The sequence below is a fragment of the Lutra lutra genome, chromosome 16 (genome assembly GCF_902655055.1).
Source record: "Lutra lutra chromosome 16, mLutLut1.2, whole genome shotgun sequence".
NCBI lineage: Eukaryota > Metazoa > Chordata > Mammalia > Carnivora > Mustelidae > Lutra > Lutra lutra.
Window position 1 is genome coordinate 544,799 of NC_062293.1, and position 18,102 is coordinate 562,900.

Consider the following 18,102-nt stretch of genomic DNA (forward strand, 5'->3'; position numbering starts at 1 on the left):
AGCGCTGGGACAGCGAGGAAAGGCTCCGAGTCAGGGCCCGGTCCTTCCAGGTGCTGGGTTCGCAGGCACAGGCCAGGTCGCTCAGACCGCAGTGAGCCAGCCGGGCAGCTGTGTGCCCTCAGCACGTGTGAGAGGAAGAGGACCGAGAGGGAGCCGGCGTGCAAGACCCCTCGGGACAGAGGGGCCGGGGGGAGCAGTCCCCGAAGATGCGCAGGAGGTGGGCAGCCCACCGCTCTTCACATCAGGAAGCTGAAGCCGGAGATGTGGCAGGCGCACACCCAGTCTCTGGACACGGATTTGTTCTTTCCTTCAGAGGTGTCCTGGGCATCTAGTTTGTGGCAGACACAGAAGGAAGAAAAGAGCAGATGCTCACGGAGGACCCACGGGCGCACATGAGAATAAGTACACGGGACAGCCCAAGAGTGGCGTGGGTTGCAAGGCAGAGTGTGGGAGCCAGGGGCAAGCACAGAAGGAGACATCCGACCTGACACCTGAAGGACAGGCACCAGGGACCACAAGAACCTCTGGGCAAAGAGAAGGGGCAACGGGTCTGAGGACGGAGGAGGCTGGGCGTGTCCTGGGCAGAAGGCCCAGGAATGACAGAGAAACACAGAGCATTGGAGAAGGCTTCTCATTTAGGGAAATGGAAAATGGGGCAGTTCAAGCAAAGAGTAATATGATCCAGGTTAACTGTTACAAATGTCAGCCTTCTTGTAACAAATGTGAAAGTAGGGAGACCCATTTGTGTCCCCTCTCATGATTCAGACTGCGGAAAGCAATAGCTGGACCCAGAGTCCTCAAAGCGTTTTGCACAGTATGAATGAACTAACTTTGTGAAACCTTATAAGCCCCCACATTTAAGATAATAGCAAAATTTTCCATCATGTTTAAATAATTGCGGTAGATGTAATTTCTCAAATGTTGTAAATACTGACTTTTTAAATAAATCATGGTATCATTCCTTAAATGTATGAAAAGGATTGTGAATGCCATTGTGATTTGAAACCACTAGCATGTTTTGTAAACATATAAACAGTCTCTTAGTTAACCAGTTTTATTATATCCTTTATTCCTGGGGCCCCTGCATGGCTCAGTCAGTTAAGCATCCCACTCTTGGTTTCAGCTCAGGTCATGGTCTCAGGGTCATGTGATCCAGCCCTGTTGGGCTCTCTGCTTTGTGGAGTCCGCATGTCCCTTTCCCTCTGCTCCTCCCCCCTGCGTTTGCTCTCTCACTCTCTCAAATAAATAAAAAAATCTTTTAAAAAAATCTTGGGGCGCCTGGGTGGCTCAGTCTGTTGGGCATCTGCCTTCAGCTCAGGTCATGGTCCCAGGGTCCTGGGATCGAGTCTCACATCGGGCTCCCTGCTCATCAGGAAGTCTGCTTCTCCCTCTCCCAGTCCGCCTCCTTGTGTTCCTGTTCCCGCTATCTCTGTCTCTATCAAATAAATAAATTCTTATTAAAAAATACAATAAAAAACCCTTTACTGGGGTGCCTGGGTGGCTCAGTGGGTTAAAGCCTCTGCCTTTGGCTCAGGTCATGATTCCAGAGTCCTGGGATCGACCCCCGCATCGGACTCTCTGCTCAGCAGGGAGCCTGCTTCCCTCTCTCTCTCTCTGCCTGACTCTGCCCACTTGTGATCTCTGTGTGTCAAATAAATAAATAAAATCTTAAAAAAAAAAAAAACCTTTACTCCTAAACTCATTTCCATTCAAATTCCCCCACAAATTTTATCCTAAATACAATAAGTGTTTATGCATGGGTATTTATTCATGAACTTATTATTTACCCCTGGAGAGAGAGAGACAGACACACACATACACACACGTACATTAATTCCTGCAAAAGTAAGTGTCATGTTAAAACATTTCTCTTGGATTTATGGGACGCCTGGGTGGCTCAGTTGGTTAAGCAGCTGCCTTTGGCTCAGGTCATGATCCCAGCGTCCTGGGATCGAGTCCCACATCGGGCTCCTTGCTCAGCGGGAGCCTGCTTCTCCATCTGCCTCTGCCTGCCACTCTGTCTGCCTGTGCTCACTCTGAAAAATAAATAAAATCTTTAAAAAAAATTTCTCTTGGATTTAATTAGTATTACAATTACTGTTAACATAACTGATGAGAGCAATATAAATATATGTAGGTTTTGATTAAGACTAAAAGGTTGAGTATATTGGAGATTTATCTCTTACTATGTCTGGGGCTTTGTTCCCCTCAACACCTAGTTCATATAGCTGGTGATGAGAATTGCTGGAGTGAGGCAGGGCACAGAGCCAGTGTTATCCCTCTTTTTCATAAATGCATACACATAAGGAAACAGAACTAGAGGAAGTTTCATTATAGTGACCTAACACTGTTCTTTGAACCTCTCCTAGTTGCAAGTGTGATGTGAGGGCGGAGGCTTTGTGGGATTGGGAGGCGCCGGGTCTCTGCAGCCAGGGACACACCGTGGGAGGAAGGGCTACACACCAGTAGTGAAGGAGAAAGCAAAATACCTGAAATGAAGAGCTCATTGAATTTTCTGGAGACTGGAGATGGCTGAAAAGAGGATTTTTCAACTCAAAAGTTCCATCAGTAGAAGGCAACTGAAAACACAGAAAAAAATTAGAAAGATAACAGAAAGGAACGTTAGGAACTGTGGGCAAGATCAGACACTGCAGTGTACTAAAGGTGGATGTCCAGAAGAAAGGGAAAAGAAAATGCATGAATAGAAATATTTGAAGAGAGAATGTGTAAGAATTTTACAAATTGGTGAATACACTGATTCAGATCCAGAAAGTTCAGCAAACTTTGTCCCAAGCAAAATTTGTCCCAAGGAGGACAAATTCAAAGAAAAACACTTACAGGCATAATACAGCCCAACTTCTGAAAACCAAAAGTAAAAATAAAAGTCCTAAAAGGAGAGAAAATTTGTTTTTTTAAAGATTTGTTTATTTTGGAAAGAGTGCAGGAGAGTGGGGGGCGCAGAAGGGCAGAGGGACAGAGAGAATCCTGAGCGGACTCCCTGCTGAGTGTGGAGCCTGATGTGGGGCTCACTCTCATGACCCCAAGCTCACAATCTGGGATGATGACTGACATGAACCCAAATCAGGAGTTGGCTGCTTAACCAACTGTGCCACCCAGACGCCCTTAAAAGGACACAAAAATTTAAGAGACACATTACAGTCAGGAAAACATCACTGAGAATGACTTACCAAGAGCAGTGGGCACCAGAAGGAGAAAGACAGTGTCCACAAAACGCTAAAGATCCAACCATCCTTGAGACCAGTATCCAATGCCTAACCAAAATACCCTTCAAAAATTAAGGCCGTAGTTAATTTTTAACATCTGTAACAAAAGGCATTTTCAGATAAACAAAAGCTGAAAACTGTCACCAGAGGAGCTGGCCTTCAGAAGAATACTGACGTTCAGGCCAGAGGAAAGTGACCGCAGTGGATTCCCAGATCTGCCCTAAGGGATGGAGGACACCTGACCAGATGATGACATGGGTAACTGTAAAAGACACTGAAGGGGCACCTGGGTGGCTCAGTGGGTTAAAGCCTCTGCCTTCAGCTCAGGTCATGATCTCAGGGTCCTGGGATGGAGCCCCACATGGGGCTCTCTGCCTAGCGGGAAGCCTGCTTCCCCCTCTCTCTGCCTGCTTCTCTGCATACTTGTGATCTCTGTCTGTCGAATAAATAAATAAACTCTTTTAAAAAAAAGAAAAAAGTTCACCTGTAAGTGGACCTACATGGTTCAAATCCACGCGGCCCAAGGGTCCCCCATGCTCCCTCATTGTGGCAACTGTGTGTGTGGATTTTGTAACCTGTGTCTGTAACAGTTATCTGACATTTAGTAACTTATGGGCTGCTGATGTTTCTTGCTGCCTTCCTTTCATCGTTACTTAGTTTCTGTAATGTTAGGTCCTGTCTCCCCAGCTGCCCAGACCTCTCAGGACAAGTCTGTCTCAGGAAATCACGTAACTCCACTCCTCTGACTTGGCGGCCAGGAGCTGCTGTGAACCCGTCCTAGGCTGTGGGGTACATGGAGCAAACACATGTTCTTATTTGGTCAAGCTTTCAAAGAAAACATAAGGTATATTCATGAAAAGATGGTCATGCTGATAATCGATACTGTAAATTTTAAAAAGTACTATCATGGATGTAAGCACTATATTACATAAATGATAATTTTCTCATTTTCTGGTTTTTTTCTTTCAGAAATACAAGTACTACATGGTGTTATCCAGAGAAGTTCCTGTCAGTATAGAGCCCACCCCAACGGGCTTGAGTAACTGTATTGGTAAAGATCACTAACCCAAAGCAACAGGTTCTTGAATATTGATTTGCTAAACTTATGCCCTGTTTGGTCTACAGAGTAAGTATGATCCCAGGCAAAACCTCAACTGGCTTTTTTGTAGAAACTGACAAGCCAGCTTTCATACTCATATGGCAGTGCAGGGGGCACAGGAAACCAGAGCGAGCGGGCCACGAGGTTGGGCCGCATTCATGTAAATCAGTAGAAGGCTGCTGTCGCTACAGGCGCCAAGTGAATATAAGACGTGTCCTCTGACTTGGCTTTTAAAGAGGAGATTTTGGTAACCTATAAGCTATAGCTAATAAACTAGAGTAACCAGATACAAAGCTGTAGTAAAGCTGTGTGGTATTGGGCTAAGAATAGACAAGTCAGTGCAACAAAATAAAAGATCCAGAAATAGACCTCCACGTACAGAATCAATTGATCTTTTAAAAATTTTTAAGGGGCGCCTGGGTGGCTCAGTGGGTTAAAGCCGCTGCCTTCGGCTCAGGTCATGATCCCAGGGATCTGGGGTCGAGCCCCGCATCGGGCTCTCTGCTCCTCAGGGAGCCTGCTTCCTCCTCTCTCTCTCTCTCTGCCTGCCTCTCTGCCTCCTTGTGGTCTCTGTCTGTCAAATAAATAAATAAATAAATCTAAAAAAATAAAAAATAAAATAAAATTTTTAAAAAAGATTTTATTGGGGCGCCTGGGTGGCTCAGTGGGTTAAAGCCTCTGCCTTCGGCTCAGGTCGTAATCCCAGGGTCCAGGGATTGAGTCCCGCATCGGGATCTCTGCTCAGCGGGGAGCCTGCTTCCCCCTCTCTCTCTGCCTGCCTCTCTGCCTACTTGTGATCTCTGTCAGTCAAAAAAATAAATAAAATCTTAAAAAAAAAAAGATTTTATTTATTAGTGAGAGAGAGAGAGCGCACAAGCAGGGTGAGTGGGAAAGGGAGAAGCAGACTCTCTGCTGAGCAGGGAGCCCCATGCAGTGGGGGCTCGATTCCAGGACCCCAGCATCATGACCTGAGTCGAAGGCAGACGCTTAACCAACTGAGCCACCCAGGCACACACCCCCCCAAAGCAACTGATTTTCAACAAAGGTGTCAAAGTTATTTATAGAGGAAGGGAAGTATGATTTAAGTATGTGTTTGGACTCTGCCGCTAGTTACTGACACAGAGCTCCTAAATCCCTTGGAATTTCCTAAGGGATGGGAGCATCTTTTTTTCTGATGAGGTGACCCTGAGTGGGCTCCTGGATGGGGGGTGGTCACCAGGATGAGAAGTTGGACCGTTCAGCTCCATCCCTCATCTTCTGGGAGAGGAACTGGAGGTTGAGGTTAATAATCTGTTATGAAACTTCCACTGACCTATTCTAGCAAATTACTGAACCTGAGACAAAGTGATGGAAACCCCTGATTTGTAGCTGAGTCAGAAGGGTGGGTTCCTGGGGCGCCTCAGTGGCTCAGTGGGTTAAAGCCTCTGCCTTCGGCTCAGGTCATGATCTCAGGGTCCTGGGATCGAACCCCGCATCGGACTCTCTGCTCAGTAGGGGGTCTGCTTCCTCCTCTCTCTCTGTCTGCTTGTGATTTCTCTCTGTCAAATAAATAAATAAAATCTTAAAAAAAAAAAAAAAAAAAAGAAGAAGTGTGTGTTCCCTGGGACCCATTACTTACAAATGGCGTCTAAAACAGGGGGCCTTCTGGTGGCCCAGAGCCCAATCTATGGGACCTGCACTAACTCTGGGCAGTTGGTGGCAGAACTGGGTTGGACCGTGGGACGCCCAGCTAGCATCCACAGAGGACTGGAGAACTACTTGGTGTGGAAAACCCACACATTTTTTTGTCTGGAGTATTGTGAGTGGAGAAGGAGGTTTCCTTCAGGAAGTCTACAGGTGCACTGGGACTACAGGTTGTCCTAATAACAGTAACAACCACAAGTATGAACTCACCACACCTGGCACCCCACACACCAGCATGAGCTGGGTCAGAGAGCCTGTGTGAACAGCTAAGACCAGGAAGCCCAAAATGTAACAGACTATCCTAGTGCCTTTGCGGTCTTAGAACCCAAACAGTGAAAACCATAAAAGGGAAAAGTTGCTACATTAGAAGTATGAAAAATTTTTACATTTTGCTCCTCAAGGACTATGAAAATATGAGCCACAGACTGAGAAAATAGCCACAATACACATACCAGACAAGAGTATCTAAACAGAATTTAAAGGAACTCCTGCAGGGGAGCCTGGGTGGCTCGGGCTTAACAGCAGCCAGCTCTTGGTTTCGGCTCAAATCTTGATCTCAGGGTCATGGGCTCTGTGCACAGTGGGGAGCCTGCTTCTCTCTCTCCCTCTGCCCCTCCCCCTGCCCACACCAACTCTTCGTCTCTCTCTAAAATAATTAAGTCTTAAAAAAATTAAAACACAGAACTCTTGGGGCGCCTGGGTGGGGTTGAGGCCCCTGCCTTCGGCTCAGGTCATGGTCCTGGGGTCCTGGGATCGAGCCCCGCATTGGGCTCTCTGCTCAGCGGGGAGCCTGCTTTCCCCTCTTTCTCTGCCTACTTGTGATCTCTGTCTGCCAAATAAATAAAATCTTTAAAAAAAATAAATCTTCTTTATTCAGAAGAATAAAAACTGAAACAACGCAGGACACCTGTGTGGCATCGTCAGTTGAGCATCTGACTCTTTTTTTTTTTTTTTAAGATTTTATTTATTTATTTGTCAGAGTGAGCACAGGCAGACAGAGAGGCAGGCAGAGAGGCAGGCAGAGGGAGAAGCAGGCTCCCGCTGAGCAAGGAGCCCGATGTGGGACTCGATCCCAGGATGCTGGGATCATGACCTGAGCCGAAGGCAGCTGCCCAACCAACTGAGCCACCCAGGCGCCCCGAGCATCTGACTCTTGATTTCGGCTCCAGTTGTGCTCTCAGGGTCATGGGATCAAGGCCCACTCCGGGTTCTGTGCTCAGCATGGAGTCTGTTTGGGATTCTCCACCCCCCCATAAGTAAGTAAGTAAATAAATAAAATCTTAAAAACATAAAAATTTAGACTCTAACACAGTTTCGGGTGGTCATGTGGTCCTAGAACTAACTGCACACACCTGTCCGCTCCTGCTCTGCTGATGAACAGATCAACCCCTGACTCGGATGCACAGTAGTGGCGGCAGCCGGACATGACTGCAAAGGAAATGGGCCGCGGTGTAGCGCCAGGGGAGGGGAGGGGAGGGCCAAGCGTGGTGCCCGTTTCATGGACGGGGCTGACTTGCTGCCTGGTAACCAAGCAAGGTCCCAGCAACACTCACCGGCTGCTACTAGGAGCCACTCCCAGTCTTAGGATGCTGTCCTTTTCCACTAAAAAATTAGTATGTCTTGCTTTATAATTTCCACTTAAAATTACATTTTAATTAAGATTGGAAACCACCACTAGATCACTTAAAAGGTAAAAATTGGTAAAATGTTTTAAATTCCATCTGATTTTAGTAAAGAGTGAGTTTTATAAGATGAATAATACATACATTCCTCATTGAATTTCATCCTAAACAAATGAGACCTTTAGAGATAAATCTTATAATACCAATTTTTAAAAGAAAATTGTTAAGTGTACTGATATTAATTGGACCTGGAAGTGACTCTAAGGCGTCCGTCACCAAACTCTCTTCTCCACAGACATCCCTCAGGGGCTCTGGACCTAGGGAGAGGCGTGTTCACACGTGTGTACTCCAGAGGCAGGAAGAGGGGTGACAGCTGTGCCCAGAAGCGCCTCCTGCACACACGTCATGGAAGCCGTCACAGAGGGGCTGCCTGTGTCTACCTGCTTGGTTAAGGCATTGCTCCCAGAAAGGCAGCCATCAGCAAGGGACCAGGGGGCGGGCAGGCCCTACTAAGTTGCCCCACATTCCTGCGTTCTCAGCCATTTTATCTGAGTTTGGGAGGCGCACCAGGTACGGCCTGGTTGGGAAGGTATGAAGGCATGGGGCCCTTGTCGCTAGGGGCTGGTGTCCCATGCTGGCCACCCATACACCTGTTGCCCTTAGCGTCAAGGTCCAGCTATGTCTCCTCCTCTAGGCCGCCTTTCTACATCTCTGTGCTGACACTGGTGTTCCCCAAAGGAAAACATGCAAAATGCAGACTGCGGGACAGACATGAATCAAACAGCACGGGCGCGGGTGGTTTCCAAACCCAGGGACCTCCTCACCCCAGCTCAGCCAACCCTGGCGCTCCCCGCGCCCTCTCAGCACCCTGGGTCTGGCTGGTCCTCCCATCTCCGAGAGGTGACACCGCCAGGCTTTAACCCCTGCGCTACTGCAGCCTCACACCTGTGTTCACGGGCACATCCACTCGGCAAGCGTTTCCTGTCCCCAGCCTCATTCCTGTGCCAGACACTGAGGGCTCACCGAGAGCCAAGGGGACGCAGGCTGCCTGTCAGGCCAAGGAGGAGGCCTGGTTCAAGCAATCCCCATGCCTCACCTGGAGCAGCAGCTTCTCTCCCACATAGCCAGCCCCTTCCCCGAGAACCCCTCCCACCACGCGAGTGCGCGCACACATGCCCAGGCCCCGCTACGAGACCTGTTCCATTTGCCACTTTGATATGGGCCATGCAGGTGCTGCCTCACTCCGGGCCCACAGGACGACGATCTCTGTGTGCAGACATTCTCCTGATGGGACTCAGGCTCGCTGCTCTCAGCACTTGCCTGATGCCTTAGTTTGGGAGAGCGGCATTATGAGTACTGATAACTGGTTGCCATTTGCTGGCCCATGCAGAAACCTTCCTGAGCTTATGAGGGTCACGATGAAACCCTTCCTCATCCTGGAGGCCCGTGGGCCAAGGTGGGACCTGGAAGAGAAAGCAGGCCATTGGGACAGGTGCACGAAAGAGAGGGGACGCCTGGACAGCATTCTGATGGCCCGCCTCAAAGCTGTACTGGGCACTCTGCCTGGCCCCATAGCCATACATCCGACCACCGAGCTAACAGAAACACCTCCAAAGCTGTAAAAACCCTTTAAAGTCCACTTCCATTCAACGATACCTATGGAGAGCTACACCCACAGGAGACAGACACTGCTTCAATTTGGGAAACAAAAACAGAAGGAAACAGAGATCCTGCCTCCAACGGAGGGAACAGAAAGAGAAACACCAACATTTCCAGAAGTGGGCAAGGAAGATTTCTGGTACTGGTGAGTGAACGGCAGGCAGGTGAGGAGAGACTAGAAGCAGCCCCATGGCTCTGGGCCACAGGTGGAGCGTGTTCTGACCTTCGTGTAGACACACGGACAATCACAGACTCGACTGCGTCCTCGGGTGAGTGGCCACACCTGCACGTGCTGGCCCTGCAGCCCCGCTTGGCACAGACTGCGGGGTGCCGCCTGGGTCAGTCCCTACACCCGGAGATGGCATAGACACGGGGATACCAGTGCACCCTGAAATAGCAGCAAACACCATCCTCCAAGAACCAGAACTCCTTGGAGAAACACAAGGGAACTGCCAAACTGTATCCAAAGTGGCCACACCATTCTCTGCTCCCGTCCGCTGCGCATGAGGGTTCCTGTTGCCCCACCTTCCCCACCCGTGGTAAGTGCAGCCTTTTTAGTGGGTGTGCTGCATCCCCCGCCCCGGCTACGGATGCCAGGCATCTTGTCCTGGGCTGACTGGTCATGATGGGAGCAAGGGTTTCTTGGTCACTGGTGTTCTTTTCAGGACCAGAGAGATGGGTGTCTGTGCTGCAGGGGCCTTACTGGAGAGGGGAGGGTTGGAAACGTGAACGGGCCCAGGTCCCAGCCTCCCACAGGGACAGAGTCGCTCGGATGGCTGGGTCACATTGGGGCTCTGATTGCTACCATTGCTGCAGACAACACTAGGACGTGAGGGCTGGCCTCTTCAGCCTCTGAGAGTGCCAGGTGTGCCCAGAGCCACACTCTGGGCACACTAACTCACTTAACCCCCAGTCACCATGGGTAACCATCGAGACTCTCTCAGGATGGTGGGACGTGAAGCCTGCTGCGTGGGGTCACATGGCTGGGGCTACCCTGGCTGAGGTGAGCAGGCAGCATGAGGGGACAGGTCTTTGCTCAGCTGGGATGTCCACTCCCGTGCCCCCAACTTCCCCAGAAGCAGGGTAGAGGGTGAACGTAGCCCTGCCCAGGGGGCCTGGAGAGGAGCCTGTGGGCGGCACCTCTTAGGGCCTGCAGAGCTATCCACCTGTCCTACAGCCAGAGGCTGCCCCAAGGGGGTCCTGTCGTCCAGCCCCAGACCCCAGGAGCATGTGGGGCAGAGAGGTCTGAAAGACTGAGGCAGCAGGGGGCATCCCCCACCACATCAGACGTCCCAACTGAGCAAAGGTCCTATCCCAGGAATGCAGGTCGGCCGGGAGCACGTGCATGCAGGAACACACCCTGCACAAGTAGCCCCCATCGTCCCGGCAAATGCTCTCCCTTCTTAGTGTCTCTCAACTCCTGTGCTGGGAGGGCACGTCTGCAGCGGCCCCGCCAGTAAGCACACTGCGAGAGAGGGGAAGTCTGTGCAGCGAGCCAGCGCAGACCACGTCTTACCGTCCCAGTGTGTCTGAGGCATCTTGTCCAACGTCTGGAAGTCTCTGAAGAAACAACACCGCAGCTGGTAATGATGCAGCAAAGGGCCTGAAGAAAGCAAGATGCCCCAGTGACAGGACGCCATGAGCTCAGGAGTCCCTGCACACGCTGTGCACCTGTCACAGTCCAACACCGCAGATGGGCAATTTTCAAATGCATTGGACCTGCACTATGTTTGCCTTAAGTTCAGACCAACGTGGCACACGTAAACATGACTGATCACAGGAAATCCAAACACAACCAGAAGGAAAGATGCTACTGATAGGAAAAGCTGAGACAAAGTCTTGTAGGCACTTCAAAAAATCAAGTGTAGGGACGCCTGGGTGGCTCAGTTGGTTAAGCAGCTGCCTTCGGCTCAGGTCATGATCCCAGCGTCCTGGGATCGAGTCCCACATCAGGCTCCTTGCTTGTCAGGGAGCCTGCTTCTCCCTCTGCCTCTGCCTGCCATTCTGTCTGCCTGTGCTCGCTCTCCCTCTCTCTCTCTGACAAATAAAATTTAAAAAAAAAAAAAAATCAAGTGTATCACAAGGGAAACCAGAAACACTCAATGGTCAAAATCATGAAGGGAAAGAATCATGATAGCTAAGAAAACACGGATAATGGAAATAACACAGAAATGAAAGATATTCTGAGAACTAGGACACTCTCCAACAGGGAGCAAAAAAGCAGAAGGAAAGCAAAGTGGAAGGAAGATGGTGATGGACAGGAAACCAGGACGTGGCCATGCCCCGAGAGCCCCAGACTCCCTGACTTTGAAGACTGTGACCTCATTGAATACTACGATGCTGCATTACACCTGTTACGATGAGCAATAATTCTGGCCAACCACGTATAATGAAAAATTCACGTTTCATATCGTGACTCCATTTACAGAGATCAAATAAATGTACAATGGGCGAGAGATGCTTCTCAAAATGTTTGCAAAGAAGTATTTTTGTAAAAAATTTGTTGTCCATGGGATGCCTGGGTGGCTCAGTGGGTTAAGCGTCTGCCTTCCCCTCAGGTCATGATCCCAGGGTCCTGGGATCGAGTCCCACGCCGGGCTCCTTCCTGGGTAGGGAGCCCGCTTCTCCCTCTGCCTCTGCCTGCCGTTCTGCCTGTGCTCGCTCGCTCGCTCTGTCTGGCAAATAAATAAATAAAATGTCTAAAAAAATTAGTTGTCCTGCATTTAAAAAAAAGATTTTAAGCATCTCTACACCAAATGTGGGGCTCGAACTTACACCGCAGAGGAAGGGACTCGCGTGCTCCACGAACGCGCCAGCAGGTGCTCCTCAAAGAGCTTGTTTTCCAACAGGAGAACGCCCCGCCGCGGGCCAGCGAGTTCCAGGGCCCGAGTCCGCCGGTGCCGCCGCGCTCGTCACTGGGGCGCAGACCCGCGTCTTCAGAAGCTCCAGGAGAACATCGGGGACCTTTGCGGAGCGCACGTCGCGGAAACAAAGCAGGAAAGTGTGCGGCCCACGAGTGCGACGCAGGAATCACGCACGAGAAGGGGTTTCGCTCCTTCCCGGCTGGACACGGAACTGACACCAACAGGGACCCTCGAGCCCCTGCAGGCCCCACGGGTCCCCGCACCCGCGCCGGACGCCCCGGCCCTTCGGCTCACACGGCGGGCCCGTCCGACGGCTTCGAGCGCGCGCGCCGCCCGAGGGCAGAGCTGACCTTCCCGAGAAGCGCCGTTTGAGCCCCGGGGCTCGGTCGCGGGCGTCTGCCTCCGGCTGGGGTCCTGGGTCCGGGGACCGCGCCGCGCCCGTGCCCCCGCCTCTGCGCGTCCCCCGCCTGTGCCGCTCGCACAAGTACAGAAAGTCTTAAAAAAGCCAAGAAAGATCAGCGAGACGTTTCACGAGCCGCAGAAGCCCGCGGTTCCGACCCGCTCCGGACGGGCCGGGCTCCCCCCACCCCGCGCGCCGGGGCGTCCGCAGAAAGGCGCTCCGGCGCGCGGGTCGCAGGTCCAGACCCGCGGGCGGGGGAGGGGCGGGCCCGGGGCCGGCCTCCGGGGGGGCGGGGCGGAGGCGAGGGCGCAGCGGCGGCAGCTCCCCGCCGGCGACGTCGGGCTGAGGGCGTTGAGTCACCACGGACCCCGCAGAAGGCGAGCGCCCCGAAGCCGCCGCGTTCCTCCCCACGCCGGCAGCGGCCCGGCCGTCCTGAGTCCCTGAACCCTGCGTCCCGGACCCCCCGCCTCGGCCGCGCCCCCGACCCCGCGCCCGGCTAGGCCCGGGAGCGCGCCGGACCCCCGCGCCATCAAGTGCGCACGCGCGAGCACGTGACCGGCCGCCCACGTGACTGACGACGGCCCGGCGGGGCGTGGCGGCCATGTGGGGATTGAGTCTCGCGACCCGCTGGGCGGGCGGGGAGGCCGGGGGAGCTGTGGCCGCCCGCGCGCGCTGGCTGGGACGTGGGCCCCGCGTGAGTAAGACGGCGCCTCCCGCGAGGTGGACGTGGCGCCGACGGTGGGGCGTGTCCTCCTCAGCGACCGGGCGACGTGGGCGGACCCCGCGGGCTTCGCCCCTGCAGCCTCGCGTGCAGGACCGTCCGGGGCTGGGCTCGGACGCGCCTTCCTGGGCCCCCTGCCCGGGCCTCCCTGGGCCGCCTGTGGTGGACCGTGAGCGGTGTCGCCCGGGCGGCAGGGACGGCGGGGTCTGAAGGGAACCTACACGATCCGGGTCCGGAGTGAGTGTCCGCCCCGACGTGGCCTCGCGCGTCTCCTGCAGCGGAAGCATCCGCGAGGTCACCCACCTCTGGGTGTCTGGCGTCGCCGCCCGCGCCCCCACAGCCAGCACTGGGCTTTTGCCGTTGGCGCTGGGGCATCCGTGCGGTCCAGCCTCGTCTCTGTCCCCGGGCCGATTTGGTCCGAGGGTCAGTCAGCCGTCCTCGGGATGGCAGGAGAAAGGCTCCGACGGGCGCACAGTTGTGGGTCACCTCGTCCGCCTGCCTAAGCCTTTCCCACGACGGAGACCTTCTGACCAGCTTTCGGGGGGAACCTGGGTGTTCTCGAACCCCGGGCCCTCCAGGAAGTCCGCCGGCACACCTCACCCGCAAGGCTCTTCGACGCCGATCCTCGAGTCCCTGCGCGGGGGCATCGTGGCACGCGTTGCTCAGAGGGGTGCCACTGTCCTGTCCCAAGCCCGCCTCTCTGTCTCTCACTGACCGGTGTGCCTGGATTTATCAGGCTCGGACAACACCCCTAGGACCCTGCGGTGGAGGGTCAGGCTCAGTGCAGCCCTCGTCCCCGGTGGCACCTGCCGGCGCATCTTGATGTTGGGAGCCAGGGGCTGCCCCTGTGCCAGCTGGGTGTATCCTGATGCTTCAGAAGGCCCTGCCGGCTGGCGCTGCCCGGGCCTCCACCTCAGGTCCTCCTCCGCCCTTGCTCTCCCTTGGAGGAGAGCCCTTGGCTTGCGGTCATACATCTGAGGTCGTGCTTGTCCCCACAGTTCTGGATGTCTCTGCTTGCACCCCAGAGTCACCTCTTTCTCTGCCCTGAGACCCACCAGGAAGCTAGAGGGCCGAGAGCCAAGGGGCTGCCACCACTGGGAAGCACAGGCAAGCAGATTAGAGAGAAGGGAAGGCCGAGTACCCCTGGGCACATTCTTGCCGGCAGGCGGGCGGATAGCCTCAGCATGCTGGCCACCTGGTGCCGTGGCTAGTGGTGGAGTGCTACCGGCCTCCCCTCCCCTGCTCACTGAGCTCCCTGCTGCCACATCCTTGGAGCATCCTGGCTGACACTCGCAGGGGGACCTTGGCGGTTTCAGGCTGTGTGTCTCTTTCCCAAGGCTTCTGTGGGCTGGTGAGAGGAGATCGCTATCTACAATGGCAAGTTCCATACAGGTCTTTTACTTGAATAGGTTCAATGTGAAAGTTTTTTTTTGTTTTTTGCTCAAAGGATTTGTATCCAGAATGTTCTGGGGGACAGTTCATACTTCCTTGAAAGGGTTTTGTCTATGGGTTGGTTTTTTTTTTTTTTTCGAATTATAAAGATGAACAGCAAGGCGTCAAAACACTTGAAAGCAGTTTTGTATTGAAGAAACAACTTTACAGGTCACAGAAAAGGAGTAGTCCAAGCGAAGAAGTAGAATTAAAAGAAGAGTTTATTCATAATCATGTAAATTAGGAGTCATTTTCCAATGATGGGGAGAAACATTGTTTTTGTTCCTTTCCAAAACCCAATCACCGCCACCACATTACCGAACCTGCCACTACAGCCCGGACACTCTGGCCCGTGACTGTTCTGTTTCTTGACTTTTGAGGGTTTTGTTTTTAACAGCAGAAAAGGACATGAATTCAGAGATTTCTTTTCACAAGAAGTCAAAGGAGGGAAAACAAGTCCACTTTATTTGTAAATGGGCACTTGCCTTGGCCTATCCCAGCTGCTACAGGAGCCTGCCAGCCTCGTCCCCCTGGCCTGGAGGGGCTGTGGCCTGCAGACTTTTCACAGATGGGGCCTGGCCTAGTGGTGCCAGGGGAAGCAGAGTGGTGCAGTGGAAGCGTGCTGGGCCCATAACCCAGAGGTTGATGGATCAAAACCATCCCCTGCTACATGCTCATCTTTTCCTGGGCAGTTGCCTGCAGACCTGTCCCTGTCCCCCTTCCATTTCCCCATCAGGGTATGCAGAGCCCAGCAGCACCCTGTTCCATGGTGTAATGGTCAGCACTTTGGACTCTGAATCCAGTGATTACAGTTCAGGTCTCCGTGGGACTGCACGACTTGTTTGTCCCCTCCCCCTTTTGTCTCTTCATCCCCACTTTGGTGTCCCTTCTTCCTTTTGCACTCAGGCCAAGGGTGGCCCTGTGGTGGCCCTGGTGTCTTGTGGTTCTATGGTGTAATGGTCAACACTCTGGACTTTGAATCCAGCAATCCAAGTTCAAATCTTGGTAGAACCTGCCTCACCTGTGGCTCTTGTGTGCCCCCCCCCCCCCCGACACCCGTCCCCGGTAGTGCACAACGCAGTCCTCACCAGGACAGGCTGGTACCTTCCCAGATCAGGGTCTCCTCTTTTGAGCCCACGTGGAGACCTCTGGCTGCAGCTTCCATTTAACCCACTGGCCCTTCCATGGTCACCTGTCACCTTTTCCTTATGTGTCCACATGCCCAGGACTCCTCTTATCCCTGCACACTGCTGCCTGTGGCCTACAGGACATAGTCTGGTGGAGGGGAGGGTTGACTCTGAAACCTCTGGTTCTCCTAATCTTCTCTTGGGGTGCACAGGGCCCAGGACTCTTCTTGTCCCCACTCCTAAGCACATCTCTTGAGAGACCTCCAGGTAAGGGCCCTTGAGCTGGGTTGTATGGGCGGTTTGCCAGAGCTCCTGCTCCTTCCCCAGAGGGAGCACATCAGGGATTTCCTGATCTCTGTCTTTTCAATGTGTACTTCCTCTAGCTTGACTTTTAAAAAAGGAGACCAAAAGGGGCTCATACTGTCAGTGCCAGGAAATCTTGAATTCTTTTTATTAGAGCAGATTTAAGAGTCCCGAGTAAAGGCCCAGGAGCCTAACTCTGCATCTGCTTCTCTTGTGACCTTGGAAAGACCCTGCCCTCTTGGGATGTCAGCTTCCTCATCTGTACAGTGAGGAGAGTTGGGTGAGCTGATCCCCTGGGGTTCATCCCAACTCTGCTGCACAAATGTGATTTCTATCCTGCCCCTGACTGCTATGGGACCCTGGGACTCAATGTCCTCCTCATTCCCGTTCTCCACTTGTCTTTGTGAAAATGGGCTCATATCCCACCCAGAGCCCAGATGAGAGCCCCAAGGAGCCTTGCTCCCCACACTGGCTCACGTATGATGACAAGGGCCTATTCTGAGGGTTCCTTGGGGACGTACTGCAGATATTTCCCTATTTGTGCATTTAAAAAAAAAATCCACGTTTTAACTGCCTCTCGCATCCCAGTTTGGATGTACAATCAGCCGGCCGTTCTCTGCCAGGGTTACTCTCATGTGAGCGTCCTAGAGAATGTCTCGTACTTGCCCACGGGGCACCTGTGGGCGGTGCTGCTCAGGGAAGGCTCCTGAGAGCGAAAGTGCCCACTGCCGGGAGGGAGCCTGCTCCTCACGGACGCCAGGAACAGACTTCTGGATCTACGTTCATGTGTACGAGTGTGCGTGCATCCAAGTGCACACGGGTGTGAACACCTGTGTGCGTGCATGGGTGTGTGTATATGTGTGCAGGTGTGCGTGGACGTGCATGGGTGTGTATTCAGTTGTAAAGTCAGTCTTCCATCCTGGCACTTGCTCCTCCGTTTTTGAAGTGCTCAGCTTATCCTTGTTCAGAAAATATGGGGCCGGCCTCTGTCCAGAAAGGACAGCAACCCTCTGCTTCCCTGGATGGAAGAGTGGAGGGGTCACTTGCTTCAGACAAGTGCTCTGGCCGGCTGGGAACAAACCTGGCACCTGTGCGGAAGGAGGTGCACGTCAATACCAAGGTTGGGCCCATGTTGGTGGCCAAGCGGCCTCGGGCCAGTGAGCTGCCTGCCTGGGCCAGGTTCCTTCAACTGACCCATCTGACTAGACTCGGAATCAGTGGTCTCCTCACTGCAGACAAGTGTCCTAGGCCTGCCGCTCAGCTTCGGGCCAGCAGCTGAGGCCACAGAACAGCCTCACGTCCACAGCATCGCCTGAGAGCCCGTGACAGGCAGGTCCTCACTCCACACCCTCGGCTGGCATCAAACTCATGGTGTAGGCAATGAGAGTTCCATTGCTCACTCATGCGAAGCCGAGGAGGGGGGACCGGTGTCTACACTGGCGGGAACTGGGCCAAGCTCGAAGGCCAGGTGGAAATGGAATTAAGCATCTGGGCCCCGATATGGTCCTGAGCAGGGCACTGGACAGCTCTGGAGGGCAGAGCTAGTCGCTGCGGTGACCGGCATGGGGCAGAGCACGCACGCAGACCTGCCGGACACGCTCGCCGCCTGCCAGGTGGGGACTCCTTGTACCGCAGCCCTGACAACAGCAGGCCTGTGGTGTGGCCGCTGGATGCGATGTGAACCTGGGCTTGCCCTGTCCTCCCCCTCACCTGGGACCCGCTGCTCACAGCAGACACATGGTGGGTTTCCACCCAGCCCCGCCGTGGGGCTGCGCCTCTTCTCTGCACGGACGGCTGGGGTCAGGACGAAGGTGGCCATAACCCAAGGTGAGCTGCAGAGGAGACCTAGCACCCCGCGGGGTAAGCCCCGCTCTTCGGCTTGGGCTCTGGCCCGCGAGCGATTCATGCAGCGGGAAGGGGCTGCTTCTGAAGCAAGAGGAACTGGCCGCACACCTGGCGGGTGGCTTTC

The 18,102-nt window shown here is 53.5% G+C and overlaps 2 long non-coding RNA genes and 1 other non-coding gene across 3 annotated transcripts; 2 read left to right on the forward strand and 1 right to left on the reverse strand.

Moving 5' to 3' along the window:
• Positions 1 to 1,279: 1,279 nt before the first annotated feature.
• On the reverse strand, positions 1,280 to 13,073 carry LOC125087016 (uncharacterized). The gene is made up of 3 exons (XR_007123329.1): positions 12,063 to 13,073; positions 2,490 to 2,579; positions 1,280 to 1,435 (listed from the first exon to the last, which is right to left on the reverse strand). It is a non-coding gene; the product is annotated as an uncharacterized LOC125087016 (long non-coding RNA).
• Positions 13,074 to 15,311: 2,238 nt separating this feature from the next.
• Positions 15,312 to 16,708, forward strand: LOC125087664 (uncharacterized). Its single transcript, XR_007123482.1, has 2 exons — positions 15,312 to 16,097; positions 16,288 to 16,708. It is a non-coding gene; the product is annotated as an uncharacterized LOC125087664 (long non-coding RNA).
• TRNAQ-UUG (transfer RNA glutamine (anticodon UUG)) lies at positions 15,646 to 15,717 on the forward strand. Its single transcript has one exon. It is a non-coding gene; the product is annotated as a tRNA-Gln (tRNA).
• Positions 16,709 to 18,102: the final 1,394 nt, after the last annotated feature.